This window comes from Harpia harpyja, chromosome 17 (assembly GCF_026419915.1).
Source record: "Harpia harpyja isolate bHarHar1 chromosome 17, bHarHar1 primary haplotype, whole genome shotgun sequence".
Classification (NCBI taxonomy): domain Eukaryota; kingdom Metazoa; phylum Chordata; class Aves; order Accipitriformes; family Accipitridae; genus Harpia; species Harpia harpyja.
The window spans coordinates 18,395,602-18,410,732 of record NC_068956.1 but is presented as its reverse complement, the minus strand read 5'-3'; positions in this window follow the sequence as shown (position 1 = coordinate 18,410,732).

Here is a 15,131-nt window from a genome sequence, read left to right as displayed (position 1 = left end):
AGGACGAGCACCATGAGATGTGCTGTCTCTAGGAAAGCCCAGATCCCCACTGCTGTTGTGCCTGTATATAGGGTGCCAACGGAAAGTGAAGACCAGCAACATATTTCAGGGCCGCGACTTTCCTTGTGGGAGCAGGCGCCGGACGTTTGCCTTTTCGGAAAGAGGCTCTGCCGAGGACGAGCACCACGAGATGTGCTGTCTCTAGGAAAGCCCAGATCCCCACTGCTGTTGTGCCTGTAGAGAGGGCGCCAAGGGAAGGTGAAGACCAGCAAGAGCTTTCAGGGCTGCGACCTTCCTTGTGGGAGCAGGCGCCGGACGTTTGCCTTTTCGGAAAGAGGCTCTGCCGAGGACGAGCACCACGAGATGTGCTGTCTCTAGGAAAGCCCAGATCCCCACTGCTGTTTTGTCTGTAGATAGGGGGCCAAGGGGAGGTGAAGACCAGCAAGAGCTTTCAGGGCTGCGACCTTCCTTGTGGGAGCAGGCGCCGGACGTTTGCCTTTTCGGAAAGAGGCTCTGCCGAGGATGAGCACCATGAGATGTGCTGTCTCTAGGAAAGCCCAGATCCCCACTGCTGTTGTGCCTGTCGAGAGGGCGCCAAGGGAAGGTGAAGACCAGCAACAGCTTTCAGGGCTGCGACCTTCCTTGTGGGAGCAGGCGGCGGAAGTTTGCCTTTTCGGAAAGAGGCTCTGCCGAGGACGAGCACCACGAGATGTGCTGTCTCTACGAAAGCCCAGATCCCCACTGCTGTTGTGCCTGTCGATAGGGCGCCAAGGGAAGGTGAAGACCAGCAAGAGCTTTCAGGGCTGCGACCTTCCTTGTGGGAGCAGGCGCCGGACATTAGCATTTTCGGAAAGATGTTCTGCCGAGGACGAGCACCATGAGATGTGCTGTCTCTAGGAAAGCCCAGATCCCCACTGCTGTTGTGCCTGTAGATAGGGCGCCAAGGGAAGGTGAAGACCAGCAAGAGCTTTCCGGGCTGCGACCTTCCTTGTGGGAGCAGGCGCCGGACGTTTGCCTTTTCGGAAAGAGGCTCTGCCGAGGACGAGCACCATGAGATGTGCTGTCCCTACGAAAGCCCAGATCCCCACTGCTGTTGTGCCTGTAGATAGGGCACCAAGACAAGGTGAAGACCAGCAACAGCTTTCCGGGCTGCGACCTTCCTTGTGGGAGCAGGCGCCGGACGTTTGCCTTTTCGGAAAGAGGTTCTGCCGAGGACGAGCGCCACGAGATGTGCTGTCTCTAGGAAAGCCCACATCCCCACTGCTGTTGTGCCTGTCGATAGGGCGCCAAGGGAAGGTGAAGACCAGCAAGAGCTTTCAGGGCTGCGACCTTCCTTGTGGGAGCAGGCGCCGGACGTTTGCCTTTTCGGAAAGAGGCTCTGCCGAGGACGAGCACCACGAGATGTGCTGTCTCTAGGAAAGCCCAGATCCCCACTGCTGTTGTGCCTGTAGAGAGGGCGCCAAGGGAAGGTGAAGACCAGCAACAGCTTTCAGGGCTGCGACCTTCCTTGTGGGAGCAGGCGCCGGACGTTTGCCTTTTCGGAAAGAGGCTCTGCCGAGGACGAGCACCACGAGATGTGCTGTCTCTAGGAAAGCCCACATCCCCACTGCTGTTGTGCCTGTAGAGAGGGCGCCAAGGGAAGGTGAAGACCAGCAAGAGCTTTCAGGGCTGCGACCTTCCTTGTGGGAGCAGGCGCCGGACGTTTGCCTTTTCGGAAAGAGGCTCTGCCGAGGACGAGCACCACGAGATGTGCTGTCTCTAGGAAAGCCCAGATCCCCACTGCTGTTGTGCCTGTAGAGAGGGCGCCAAGGGAAAGTGAAGGCCAGCAAGAGCTTTCAGGGCTGCGACTTTCCTTGTGGGAGTAGGCGCCGGACGTTTGCCTTTTCGGAAAGAGGTTCTGCCGAGGACGAGCACCACGAGATGTGCTGTCTCTAGGAAAGCCCAGATCCCCACTGCTGTTGTGCCTGTCGATAGGGCGCCAAGGGAAGGTGAAGACCAGCAAGAGCTTTCCGGACTGCGACCTTCCTTGTGGGAGCAGGCGCCGGAAGTTTGCCTTTTCGGAAAGAGGTTCTGCCGAGGACGAGCACCACGAGATGTGCTGTCTCTAGGAAAGCCCAGATCCCCACTGCTGTTGTGCCTGTAGAGAGGGCGCCAAGGGAAGGTGAAGACCAGCAAGAGCTTTCCGGGCTGCGACCTTCCTTGTGGGAGCAGGCGCCGGACGTTTGCCTTTTCGGAAAGAGGCTCTGCCGAGGACGAGCACCACGAGATGTGCTGTCTCTAGGAAAGCCCAGATCCCTACTGCTGTTGTGCCTCTAGATAGGGCGCCAAGGGAAGGTGAAGACCAGCAAGAGCTTTCCGGGCTTCGACCTTCATTGTGGGAGCAGGCGCCGGACATTTGCCTTTTCGGAAAGAGGTTCTGCCGAGGACGAGCACCACGAGATGTGCTGTCTCTAGGAAAGCCCACATCCCCACTGCTGTTGTGCCTGTAGATAGGGCGCCAAGGGAAGGTGAAGACCAGCAAGAGCTTTCCGGGCTGCGACCTTCCTTGTGGGAGCAGGCGCCGGACGTTTGCCTTTTCGGAAAGAGGTTCTGCCGAGGACGAGCACCACGAGATGTGCTGTCTCTAGGAAAGCCCACATCCCCACTGCTGTTGTGCCTGTAGAGAGGGCGCCAAGGGAAGGTGAAGACCAGCAAGAGCTTTCAGGGCTGCGACCTTCCTTGTGGGAGCAGGCGCCGGACGTTTGCTTTTTTGGAAAGAGGCTCTGCCGAGGACGAGTGCCACGAGATGTGCTGTCTCTAGGAAAGCCCAGATCCCCACTGCTGTTGTGACTGTCGATAGGGCGCCAAGGGAAGGTGAAGACCAGCAAGAGCTTTCAGGGCTGCGACCTTCCTTGTGGGAGCAGGCGCCGGACATTTGCCTTTTCGGAAAGAGATTCTGCCGAGGACGAGCACCACGAGATGTGCTGTCTCTAGGAAAGCCCAGATCCCCACTGCTGTTGTGCCTGTAGATAGGGCGCCAAGGGAAGGTGAAGACCAGCAAGAGCTTTCCGGGCTGCGACCTTCCTTGTGGGAGCAGGCGCCGGACGTTTGCCTTTTCGGAAAGAGGCTCTGCCGAGGACGAGCACCACGAGATGTGCTGTCTCTAGGAAAGCCCAGATCCCCACTGCTGTTGTGCCTGTAGAGAGGGCGCCAAGGGAAGGTGAAGACCAGCAAGAGCTTTCCGGGCTGCGACCTTCCTTGTGGGAGCAGGCGCCGGACGTTTGCCTTTTCGGAAAGAGGCTCTGCCGAGGACGAGCACCATGAGATGTGCTGTCTCTAGGAAAGCCCAGATCCCCACTGCTGTTGTGCCTGTAGATAGGGTGCCAACAGAAAGTGAAGACCAGCAACAGATTTCAGGGCCGCGACTTTCCTTGTGGGAGCAGGCGCCGGATGTTTGCCTTTTCGGAAAGAGGCTCTGCTGAGGACGAGCACCACGAGATGTGCTGTCTCTAGGAAAGCCCAGATCCCCACTGCTGTTGTGCCTGTAGAGAGGGCGCCAAGGGAAGGTGAAGACCAGCAAGAGCTTTCAGGGCTGCGACCTTCCTTGTGGGAGCAGGCGCCGGACGTTTGCCTTTTCGGAAAGAGGCTCTGCCGAGGACGAGCACCACGAGATGTGCTGTCTCTAGGAAAGCCCAGATCCCCACTGCTGTTGTGCCTGTAGAGAGGGCGCCAAGGGAAGGTGAAGACCAGCAAGAGCTTTCAGGGCTGCGACCTTCCTTGTGGGAGCAGGCGCCGGACGTTTGCCTTTTCGGAAAGAGGCTCTGCCGAGGACGAGCACCACGAGATGTGCTGTCTCTAGGAAAGCCCACATCCCCACTGCTGTTGTGCCTGTCGATAGGGCGCCAAGGGAAGGTGAAGACCAGCAACAGCTTTCCGGGCTGCGACCTTCATTGTGGGAGCAGGCGCCGGACATTTGCCTTTTCGGAAAGAGGTTCTGCCGAGGACGAGCACCACGAGATGTGCTGTCTCTAGGAAAGCCCAGATCCCCACTGCTGTTGTGCCTGTAGAGAGGGCGCCAAGGGAAGGTGAAGACCAGCAAGAGCTTTCAGGGCTGCGACCTTCCTTGTGGGAGCAGGCGCCGGACGTTTGCCTTTTCGGAAAGAGGTTCTGCCGAGGACGAGCACCACGAGATGTGCTGTCTCTAGGAAAGCCCAGATCCCCACTGCTGTTGTGCCTGTCGAGAGGGCACCAAGGGAAGGTGAAGACCAGCAAGAGCTTTCAGGGCTGCGACCTTCCTTGTGGGAGCAGGCGCCGGACGTTTGCTTTTTTGGAAAGAGGCTCTGCCGAGGACGAGTGCCACGAGATGTGCTGTCTCTAGGAAAGCCCAGATCCCCACTGCTGTTGTGCCTGTCGATAGGGCGCCAAGGGAAGGTGAAGACCAGCAAGAGCTTTCGGGGCTGCGACCTTCCTTGTGGGAGCAGGCGCCGGACATTTGCCTTTTCGGAAAGAGGTTCTGCCGAGGACGAGCACCACGAGATGTGCTGTCTCTAGGAAAGCCCAGATCCCCACTGCTGTTGTGCCTGTCGATAGGGCGCCAAGGGAAGGTGAAGACCAGCAAGAGCTTTCCGGGATGCGACCTTCCTTGTGGGAGCAGGCGCCGGACGTTTGCCTTTTCGGAAAGAGGCTCTGCCGAGGACGAGCACCACGAGATGTGCTGTCTCTAGGAAAGCCCAGATCCCCACTGCTGTTGTGCCTGTCGAGAGGGCGCCAAGGGAAGGTGAAGACCAGCAAGAGCTTTCCGGGCTGCGACCTTCCTTGTGGGAGCAGGCGCCGGACGTTTGCCTTTTCGGAAAGAGGCTCTGCCGAGGACGAGCACCATGAGATGTGCTGTCTCTAGGAAAGCCCAGATCCCCACTGCTGTTGTGCCTGTATATAGGGTGCCAACGGAAAGTGAAGACCAGCAACATATTTCAGGGCCGCGACTTTCCTTGTGGGAGCAGGCGCCGGACGTTTGCCTTTTCGGAAAGAGGCTCTGCCGAGGACGAGCACCACGAGATGTGCTGTCTCTAGGAAAGCCCAGATCCCCACTGCTGTTGTGCCTGTAGAGAGGGCGCCAAGGGAAGGTGAAGACCAGCAAGAGCTTTCAGGGCTGCGACCTTCCTTGTGGGAGCAGGCGCCGGACGTTTGCCTTTTCGGAAAGAGGCTCTGCCGAGGACGAGCACCACGAGATGTGCTGTCTCTAGGAAAGCCCAGATCCCCACTGCTGTTTTGTCTGTAGATAGGGGGCCAAGGGGAGGTGAAGACCAGCAAGAGCTTTCAGGGCTGCGACCTTCCTTGTGGGAGCAGGCGCCGGACGTTTGCCTTTTCGGAAAGAGGCTCTGCCGAGGATGAGCACCATGAGATGTGCTGTCTCTAGGAAAGCCCAGATCCCCACTGCTGTTGTGCCTGTCGAGAGGGCGCCAAGGGAAGGTGAAGACCAGCAACAGCTTTCAGGGCTGCGACCTTCCTTGTGGGAGCAGGCGGCGGAAGTTTGCCTTTTCGGAAAGAGGCTCTGCCGAGGACGAGCACCACGAGATGTGCTGTCTCTACGAAAGCCCAGATCCCCACTGCTGTTGTGCCTGTCGATAGGGCGCCAAGGGAAGGTGAAGACCAGCAAGAGCTTTCAGGGCTGCGACCTTCCTTGTGGGAGCAGGCGCCGGACATTAGCATTTTCGGAAAGATGTTCTGCCGAGGACGAGCACCATGAGATGTGCTGTCTCTAGGAAAGCCCAGATCCCCACTGCTGTTGTGCCTGTAGATAGGGCGCCAAGGGAAGGTGAAGACCAGCAAGAGCTTTCCGGGCTGCGACCTTCCTTGTGGGAGCAGGCGCCGGACGTTTGCCTTTTCGGAAAGAGGCTCTGCCGAGGACGAGCACCATGAGATGTGCTGTCCCTACGAAAGCCCAGATCCCCACTGCTGTTGTGCCTGTAGATAGGGCACCAAGACAAGGTGAAGACCAGCAACAGCTTTCCGGGCTGCGACCTTCCTTGTGGGAGCAGGCGCCGGACGTTTGCCTTTTCGGAAAGAGGTTCTGCCGAGGACGAGCGCCACGAGATGTGCTGTCTCTAGGAAAGCCCACATCCCCACTGCTGTTGTGCCTGTCGATAGGGCGCCAAGGGAAGGTGAAGACCAGCAAGAGCTTTCAGGGCTGCGACCTTCCTTGTGGGAGCAGGCGCCGGACGTTTGCCTTTTCGGAAAGAGGCTCTGCCGAGGACGAGCACCACGAGATGTGCTGTCTCTAGGAAAGCCCAGATCCCCACTGCTGTTGTGCCTGTAGAGAGGGCGCCAAGGGAAGGTGAAGACCAGCAACAGCTTTCAGGGCTGCGACCTTCCTTGTGGGAGCAGGCGCCGGACGTTTGCCTTTTCGGAAAGAGGCTCTGCCGAGGACGAGCACCACGAGATGTGCTGTCTCTAGGAAAGCCCACATCCCCACTGCTGTTGTGCCTGTAGAGAGGGCGCCAAGGGAAGGTGAAGACCAGCAAGAGCTTTCAGGGCTGCGACCTTCCTTGTGGGAGCAGGCGCCGGACGTTTGCCTTTTCGGAAAGAGGCTCTGCCGAGGACGAGCACCACGAGATGTGCTGTCTCTAGGAAAGCCCAGATCCCCACTGCTGTTGTGCCTGTAGAGAGGGCGCCAAGGGAAAGTGAAGGCCAGCAAGAGCTTTCAGGGCTGCGACTTTCCTTGTGGGAGTAGGCGCCGGACGTTTGCCTTTTCGGAAAGAGGTTCTGCCGAGGACGAGCACCACGAGATGTGCTGTCTCTAGGAAAGCCCAGATCCCCACTGCTGTTGTGCCTGTCGATAGGGCGCCAAGGGAAGGTGAAGACCAGCAAGAGCTTTCCGGACTGCGACCTTCCTTGTGGGAGCAGGCGCCGGAAGTTTGCCTTTTCGGAAAGAGGTTCTGCCGAGGACGAGCACCACGAGATGTGCTGTCTCTAGGAAAGCCCAGATCCCCACTGCTGTTGTGCCTGTAGAGAGGGCGCCAAGGGAAGGTGAAGACCAGCAAGAGCTTTCCGGGCTGCGACCTTCCTTGTGGGAGCAGGCGCCGGACGTTTGCCTTTTCGGAAAGAGGCTCTGCCGAGGACGAGCACCACGAGATGTGCTGTCTCTAGGAAAGCCCAGATCCCTACTGCTGTTGTGCCTCTAGATAGGGCGCCAAGGGAAGGTGAAGACCAGCAAGAGCTTTCCGGGCTTCGACCTTCATTGTGGGAGCAGGCGCCGGACATTTGCCTTTTCGGAAAGAGGTTCTGCCGAGGACGAGCACCACGAGATGTGCTGTCTCTAGGAAAGCCCACATCCCCACTGCTGTTGTGCCTGTAGATAGGGCGCCAAGGGAAGGTGAAGACCAGCAAGAGCTTTCCGGGCTGCGACCTTCCTTGTGGGAGCAGGCGCCGGACGTTTGCCTTTTCGGAAAGAGGTTCTGCCGAGGACGAGCACCACGAGATGTGCTGTCTCTAGGAAAGCCCACATCCCCACTGCTGTTGTGCCTGTAGAGAGGGCGCCAAGGGAAGGTGAAGACCAGCAAGAGCTTTCAGGGCTGCGACCTTCCTTGTGGGAGCAGGCGCCGGACGTTTGCCTTTTTGGAAAGAGGCTCTGCCGAGGACGAGTGCCACGAGATGTGCTGTCTCTAGGAAAGCCCAGATCCCCACTGCTGTTGTGCCTGTAGATAGGGTGCCAAGGGAAGGTGAAGACCAGCAAGAGCTTTCCGGGCTGCGACCTTCCTTGTGGGAGCAGGCGCCGGACGTTTGCCTTTTCGGAAAGAGGCTCTGCCGAGGACGAGCACCATGAGATGTGCTGTCTCTACGAAAGCCCAGATCCCCACTGCTGTTGTGCCTGTAGATAGGGCGCCAAGACAAGGTGAAGACCAGCAACAGCTTTCCGGGCTGCGACCTTCCTTGTGGGAGCAGGCGCCGGACGTTTGCCTTTTCGGAAAGAGGTTCTGCCGAGGACGAGCACCACGAGATGTGCTGTCTCTAGGAAAGCCCACATCCCCACTGCTGTTGTGCCTGTAGATAGGGCGCCAAGGGAAGGTGAAGACCAGCAAGAGCTTTCCGGGCTGCGACCTTCCTTGTGGGAGCAGGCGCCGGACGTTTGCCTTTTCGGAAAGAGGCTCTGCCGAGGACGAGCACCATGAGATGTGCTGTCTCTACGAAAGCCCAGATCCCCACTGCTGTTGTGCCTGTAGATAGGGCGCCAAGACAAGGTGAAGACCAGCAACAGCTTTCCGGGCTGCGACCTTCCTTGTGGGAGCAGGCGCCGGACGTTTGCCTTTTCGGAAAGAGGTTCTGCCGAGGACGAGCACCACGAGATGTGCTGTCTCTAGGAAAGCCCACATCCCCACTGCTGTTGTGCCTGTCGATAGGGCGCCAAGGGAAGGTGAAGACCAGCAAGAGCTTTCCGGGCTGCGACCTTCCTTGTGGGAGCAGGCGCCGGACGTTTGCCTTTTCGGAAAGAGGCTCTGCCGAGGACGAGCACCACGAGATGTGCTGTCTCTAGGAAAGCCCAGATCCCCACTGCTGTTGTGCCTGTAGAGAGGGCGCCAAGGGAAGGTGAAGACCAGCAAGAGCTTTCAGGGCTGCGACCTTCCTTGTGGGAGCAGGCGCCGGACGTTTGCCTTTTCGGAAAGAGGCTCTGCCGAGGACGAGCACCACGAGATGTGCTGTCTCTAGGAAAGCCCACATCCCCACTGCTGTTGTGCCTGTCGATAGGGCGCCAAGGGAAGGTGAAGACCAGCAACAGCTTTCCGGGCTGCGACCTTCATTGTGGGAGCAGGCGCCGGACATTTGCCTTTTCGGAAAGAGGTTCTGCCGAGGACGAGCACCACGAGATGTGCTGTCTCTAGGAAAGCCCAGATCCCCACTGCTGTTGTGCCTGTAGAGAGGGCGCCAAGGGAAGGTGAAGACCAGCAAGAGCTTTCAGGGCTGCGACCTTCCTTGTGGGAGCAGGCGCCGGACGTTTGCCTTTTCGGAAAGAGGTTCTGCCGAGGACGAGCACCACGAGATGTGCTGTCTCTAGGAAAGCCCAGATCCCCACTGCTGTTGTGCCTGTCGAGAGGGCACCAAGGGAAGGTGAAGACCAGCAAGAGCTTTCAGGGCTGCGACCTTCCTTGTGGGAGCAGGCGCCGGACGTTTGCTTTTTTGGAAAGAGGCTCTGCCAAGGACGAGTGCCACGAGATGTGCTGTCTCTAGGAAAGCCCAGATCCCCACTGCTGTTGTGCCTGTCGATAGGGCGCCAAGGGAAGGTGAAGACCAGCAAGAGCTTTCGGGGCTGCGACCTTCCTTGTGGGAGCAGGCGCCGGACATTTGCCTTTTCGGAAAGAGGTTCTGCCGAGGACGAGCACCACGAGATGTGCTGTCTCTAGGAAAGCCCAGATCCCCACTGCTGTTGTGCCTGTCGATAGGGCGCCAAGGGAAGGTGAAGACCAGCAAGAGCTTTCCGGGCTGCGACCTTCCTTGTGGGAGCAGGCGCCGGACGTTTGCCTTTTCGGAAAGAGGCTCTGCCGAGGACGAGCACCACGAGATGTGCTGTCTCTAGGAAAGCCCAGATCCCCACTGCTGTTGTGCCTGTCGATAGGGCGCCAAGGGAAGGTGAAGACCAGCAAGAGCTTTCAGGGCTGCGACCTTCCTTGTGGGAGCAGGCGCCGGACATTAGCATTTTCGGAAAGATGTTCTGCCGAGGACGAGCACCATGAGATGTGCTGTCTCTAGGAAAGCCCAGATCCCCACTGCTGTTGTGCCTGTAGATAGGGCGCCAAGGGAAGGTGAAGACCAGCAAGAGCTTTCCGGGCTGCGACCTTCCTTGTGGGAGCAGGCGCCGGACGTTTGCCTTTTCGGAAAGAGGCTCTGCCGAGGACGAGCACCATGAGATGTGCTGTCCCTACGAAAGCCCAGATCCCCACTGCTGTTGTGCCTGTAGATAGGGCACCAAGACAAGGTGAAGACCAGCAACAGCTTTCCGGGCTGCGACCTTCCTTGTGGGAGCAGGCGCCGGACGTTTGCCTTTTCGGAAAGAGGTTCTGCCGAGGACGAGCGCCACGAGATGTGCTGTCTCTAGGAAAGCCCACATCCCCACTGCTGTTGTGCCTGTCGATAGGGCGCCAAGGGAAGGTGAAGACCAGCAAGAGCTTTCAGGGCTGCGACCTTCCTTGTGGGAGCAGGCGCCGGACGTTTGCCTTTTCGGAAAGAGGCTCTGCCGAGGACGAGCACCACGAGATGTGCTGTCTCTAGGAAAGCCCAGATCCCCACTGCTGTTGTGCCTGTAGAGAGGGCGCCAAGGGAAGGTGAAGACCAGCAACAGCTTTCAGGGCTGCGACCTTCCTTGTGGGAGCAGGCGCCGGACGTTTGCCTTTTCGGAAAGAGGCTCTGCCGAGGACGAGCACCACGAGATGTGCTGTCTCTAGGAAAGCCCACATCCCCACTGCTGTTGTGCCTGTAGAGAGGGCGCCAAGGGAAGGTGAAGACCAGCAAGAGCTTTCAGGGCTGCGACCTTCCTTGTGGGAGCAGGCGCCGGACGTTTGCCTTTTCGGAAAGAGGCTCTGCCGAGGACGAGCACCACGAGATGTGCTGTCTCTAGGAAAGCCCAGATCCCCACTGCTGTTGTGCCTGTAGAGAGGGCGCCAAGGGAAAGTGAAGGCCAGCAAGAGCTTTCAGGGCTGCGACTTTCCTTGTGGGAGTAGGCGCCGGACGTTTGCCTTTTCGGAAAGAGGTTCTGCCGAGGACGAGCACCACGAGATGTGCTGTCTCTAGGAAAGCCCAGATCCCCACTGCTGTTGTGCCTGTCGATAGGGCGCCAAGGGAAGGTGAAGACCAGCAAGAGCTTTCCGGACTGCGACCTTCCTTGTGGGAGCAGGCGCCGGAAGTTTGCCTTTTCGGAAAGAGGTTCTGCCGAGGACGAGCACCATGAGATGTGCTGTCTCTAGGAAAGCCCAGATCCCCACTGCTGTTGTGCCTGTAGAGAGGGCGCCAAGGGAAGGTGAAGACCAGCAAGAGCTTTCCGGGCTGCGACCTTCATTGTGGGAGCAGGCGCCGGACGTTTGCCTTTTCGGAAAGAGGCTCTGCCGAGGACGAGCACCACGAGATGTGCTGTCTCTAGGAAAGCCCAGATCCCTACTGCTGTTGTGCCTGTAGATAGGGCGCCAAGGGAAGGTGAAGACCAGCAAGAGCTTTCCGGGCTTCGACCTTCATTGTGGGAGCAGGCGCCGGACATTTGCCTTTTCGGAAAGAGGTTCTGCCGAGGACGAGCACCACGAGATGTGCTGTCTCTAGGAAAGCCCACATCCCCACTGCTGTTGTGCCTGTAGATAGGGCGCCAAGGGAAGGTGAAGACCAGCAAGAGCTTTCCGGGCTGCGACCTTCCTTGTGGGAGCAGGCGCCGGACGTTTGCCTTTTCGGAAAGAGGTTCTGCCGAGGACGAGCACCACGAGATGTGCTGTCTCTAGGAAAGCCCACATCCCCACTGCTGTTGTGCCTGTAGAGAGGGCGCCAAGGGAAGGTGAAGACCAGCAAGAGCTTTCCGGGCTGCGACCTTCCTTGTGGGAGCAGGCGCCGGACGTTTGCCTTTTTGGAAAGAGGCTCTGCCGAGGACGAGTGCCACGAGATGTGCTGTCTCTAGGAAAGCCCAGATCCCCACTGCTGTTGTGCCTGTAGATAGGGTGCCAAGGGAAGGTGAAGACCAGCAAGAGCTTTCCGGGCTGCGACCTTCCTTGTGGGAGCAGGCGCCGGACGTTTGCCTTTTCGGAAAGAGGCTCTGCCGAGGACGAGCACCATGAGATGTGCTGTCTCTACGAAAGCCCAGATCCCCACTGCTGTTGTGCCTGTAGATAGGGCGCCAAGACAAGGTGAAGACCAGCAACAGCTTTCCGGGCTGCGACCTTCCTTGTGGGAGCAGGCGCCGGACGTTTGCCTTTTCGGAAAGAGGTTCTGCCGAGGACGAGCACCACGAGATGTGCTGTCTCTAGGAAAGCCCACATCCCCACTGCTGTTGTGCCTGTAGATAGGGCGCCAAGGGAAGGTGAAGACCAGCAAGAGCTTTCCGGGCTGCGACCTTCCTTGTGGGAGCAGGCGCCGGACGTTTGCCTTTTCGGAAAGAGGCTCTGCCGAGGACGAGCACCATGAGATGTGCTGTCTCTACGAAAGCCCAGATCCCCACTGCTGTTGTGCCTGTAGATAGGGCGCCAAGACAAGGTGAAGACCAGCAACAGCTTTCCGGGCTGCGACCTTCCTTGTGGGAGCAGGCGCCGGACGTTTGCCTTTTCGGAAAGAGGTTCTGCCGAGGACGAGCACCACGAGATGTGCTGTCTCTAGGAAAGGCCAGATCCCCACTGCTGTTGTGCCTGTCGATAGGGCGCCAAGGGAAGGTGAAGACCAGCAAGAGCTTTCCGGGCTGCGACCTTCCTTGTGGGAGCAGGCGCCGGACGTTTGCCTTTTCGGAAAGAGGCTCTGCCGAGGACGAGCACCACGAGATGTGCTGTCTCTAGGAAAGCCCAGATCCCCACTGCTGTTGTGCCTGTAGAGAGGGCGCCAAGGGAAGGTGAAGACCAGCAAGAGCTTTCAGGGCTGCGACCTTCCTTGTGGGAGCAGGCGCCGGACGTTTGCCTTTTCGGAAAGAGGCTCTGCCGAGGACGAGCACCACGAGATGTGCTGTCTCTAGGAAAGCCCACATCCCCACTGCTGTTGTGCCTGTCGATAGGGCGCCAAGGGAAGGTGAAGACCAGCAACAGCTTTCCGGGCTGCGACCTTCATTGTGGGAGCAGGCGCCGGACATTTGCCTTTTCGGAAAGAGGTTCTGCCGAGGACGAGCACCACGAGATGTGCTGTCTCTAGGAAAGCCCAGATCCCCACTGCTGTTGTGCCTGTAGAGAGGGCGCCAAGGGAAGGTGAAGACCAGCAAGAGCTTTCAGGGCTGCGACCTTCCTTGTGGGAGCAGGCGCCGGACGTTTGCCTTTTCGGAAAGAGGTTCTGCCGAGGACGAGCACCACGAGATGTGCTGTCTCTAGGAAAGCCCAGATCCCCACTGCTGTTGTGCCTGTCGAGAGGGCACCAAGGGAAGGTGAAGACCAGCAAGAGCTTTCAGGGCTGCGACCTTCCTTGTGGGAGCAGGCGCCGGACGTTTGCTTTTTTGGAAAGAGGCTCTGCCAAGGACGAGTGCCACGAGATGTGCTGTCTCTAGGAAAGCCCAGATCCCCACTGCTGTTGTGCCTGTCGATAGGGCGCCAAGGGAAGGTGAAGACCAGCAAGAGCTTTCGGGGCTGCGACCTTCCTTGTGGGAGCAGGCGCCGGACATTTGCCTTTTCGGAAAGAGGTTCTGCCGAGGACGAGCACCACGAGATGTGCTGTCTCTAGGAAAGCCCAGATCCCCACTGCTGTTGTGCCTGTCGATAGGGCGCCAAGGGAAGGTGAAGACCAGCAAGAGCTTTCCGGGCTGCGACCTTCCTTGTGGGAGCAGGCGCCGGACGTTTGCCTTTTCGGAAAGAGGCTCTGCCGAGGACGAGCACCACGAGATGTGCTGTCTCTAGGAAAGCCCAGATCCCCACTGCTGTTGTGCCTGTCGAGAGGGCGCCAAGGGAAGGTGAAGACCAGCAAGAGCTTTCCGGGCTGCGACCTTCCTTGTGGGAGCAGGCGCCGGACGTTTGCCTTTTCGGAAAGAGGCTCTGCCGAGGACGAGCACCATGAGATGTGCTGTCTCTAGGAAAGCCCAGATCCCCACTGCTGTTGTGCCTGTAGATAGGGTGCCAACGGAAAGTGAAGACCAGCAACAGATTTCAGGGCCGCGACTTTCCTTGTGGGAGCAGGCGCCGGACGTTTGCCTTTTCGGAAAGAGGCTCTGCCGAGGACGAGCACCACGAGATGTGCTGTCTCTAGGAAAGCCCAGATCCCCACTGCTGTTGTGCCTGTAGAGAGGGCGCCAAGGGAAGGTGAAGACCAGCAAGAGCTTTCAGGGCTGCGACCTTCCTTGTGGGAGCAGGCGCCAGACGTTTGCCTTTTCGGAAAGAGGCTCTGCCGAGGACGAGCACCACGAGATGTGCTGTCTCTAGGAAAGCCCAGATCCCCACTGCTGTTTTGTCTGTAGATAGGGGGCCAAGGGGAGGTGAAGACCAGCAAGAGCTTTCAGGGCTGCGACCTTCCTTGTGGGAGCAGGCGCCGGACATTAGCATTTTCGGAAAGATGTTCTGCCGAGGACGACCACCATGAGATGTGCTGTCTCTAGGAAAGCCCAGATCCCCACTGCTGTTGTGCCTGTAGATAGGGCGCCAAGGGAAGGTGAAGACCAGCAAGAGCTTTCCGGGCTGCGACCTTCCTTGTGGGAGCAGGCGCCGGACGTTTGCCTTTTCGGAAAGAGGCTCTGCCGAGGACGAGCACCACGAGATGTGCTGTCTCTAGGAAAGCCCAGATCCCCACTGCTGTTGTGCCTGTCGATAGGGCGCCAAGGGAAGGTGAAGACCAGCAACAGCTTTCAGGGCTGCGACCTTCCTTGTGGGAGCAGGCGCCGGACGTTTGCCTTTTCGGAAAGAGGCTCTGCCGAGGACGAGCACCACGAGATGTGCTGTCTCTAGGAAAGCCCAGATCCCCACTGCTGTTGTGCCTGTAGAGAGGGCGCCAAGGGAAGGTGAAGACCAGCAAGAGCTTTCAGGGCTGCGACCTTCCTTGTGGGAGCAGGCGCCGGACGTTTGCCTTTTCGGAAAGAGGCTCTGCCGAGGACGAGCACCACGAGATGTGCTGTCTCTAGGAAAGCCCAGATCCCCACTGCTGTTGTGCCTGTAGAGAGGGCGCCAAGGGAAAGTGAAGGCCAGCAAGAGCTTTCAGGGCTGCGACTTTCCTTGTGGGAGTAGGCGCCGGACGTTTGCCTTTTCGGAAAGAGGTTCTGCCGAGGACGAGCACCACGAGATGTGCTGTCTCTAGGAAAGCCCAGATCCCCACTGCTGTTGTGCCTGTCGATAGGGCGCCAAGGGAAGGTGAAGACCAGCAAGAGCTTTCCGGACTGCGACCTTCCTTGTGGGAGCAGGCGCCGGAAGTTTGCCTTTTCGGAAAGAGGTTCTGCCGAGGACGAGCACCATGAGATGTGCTGTCTCTAGGAAAGCCCAGATCCCCACTGCTGTTGTGCCTGTAGAGAGGGCGCCAAG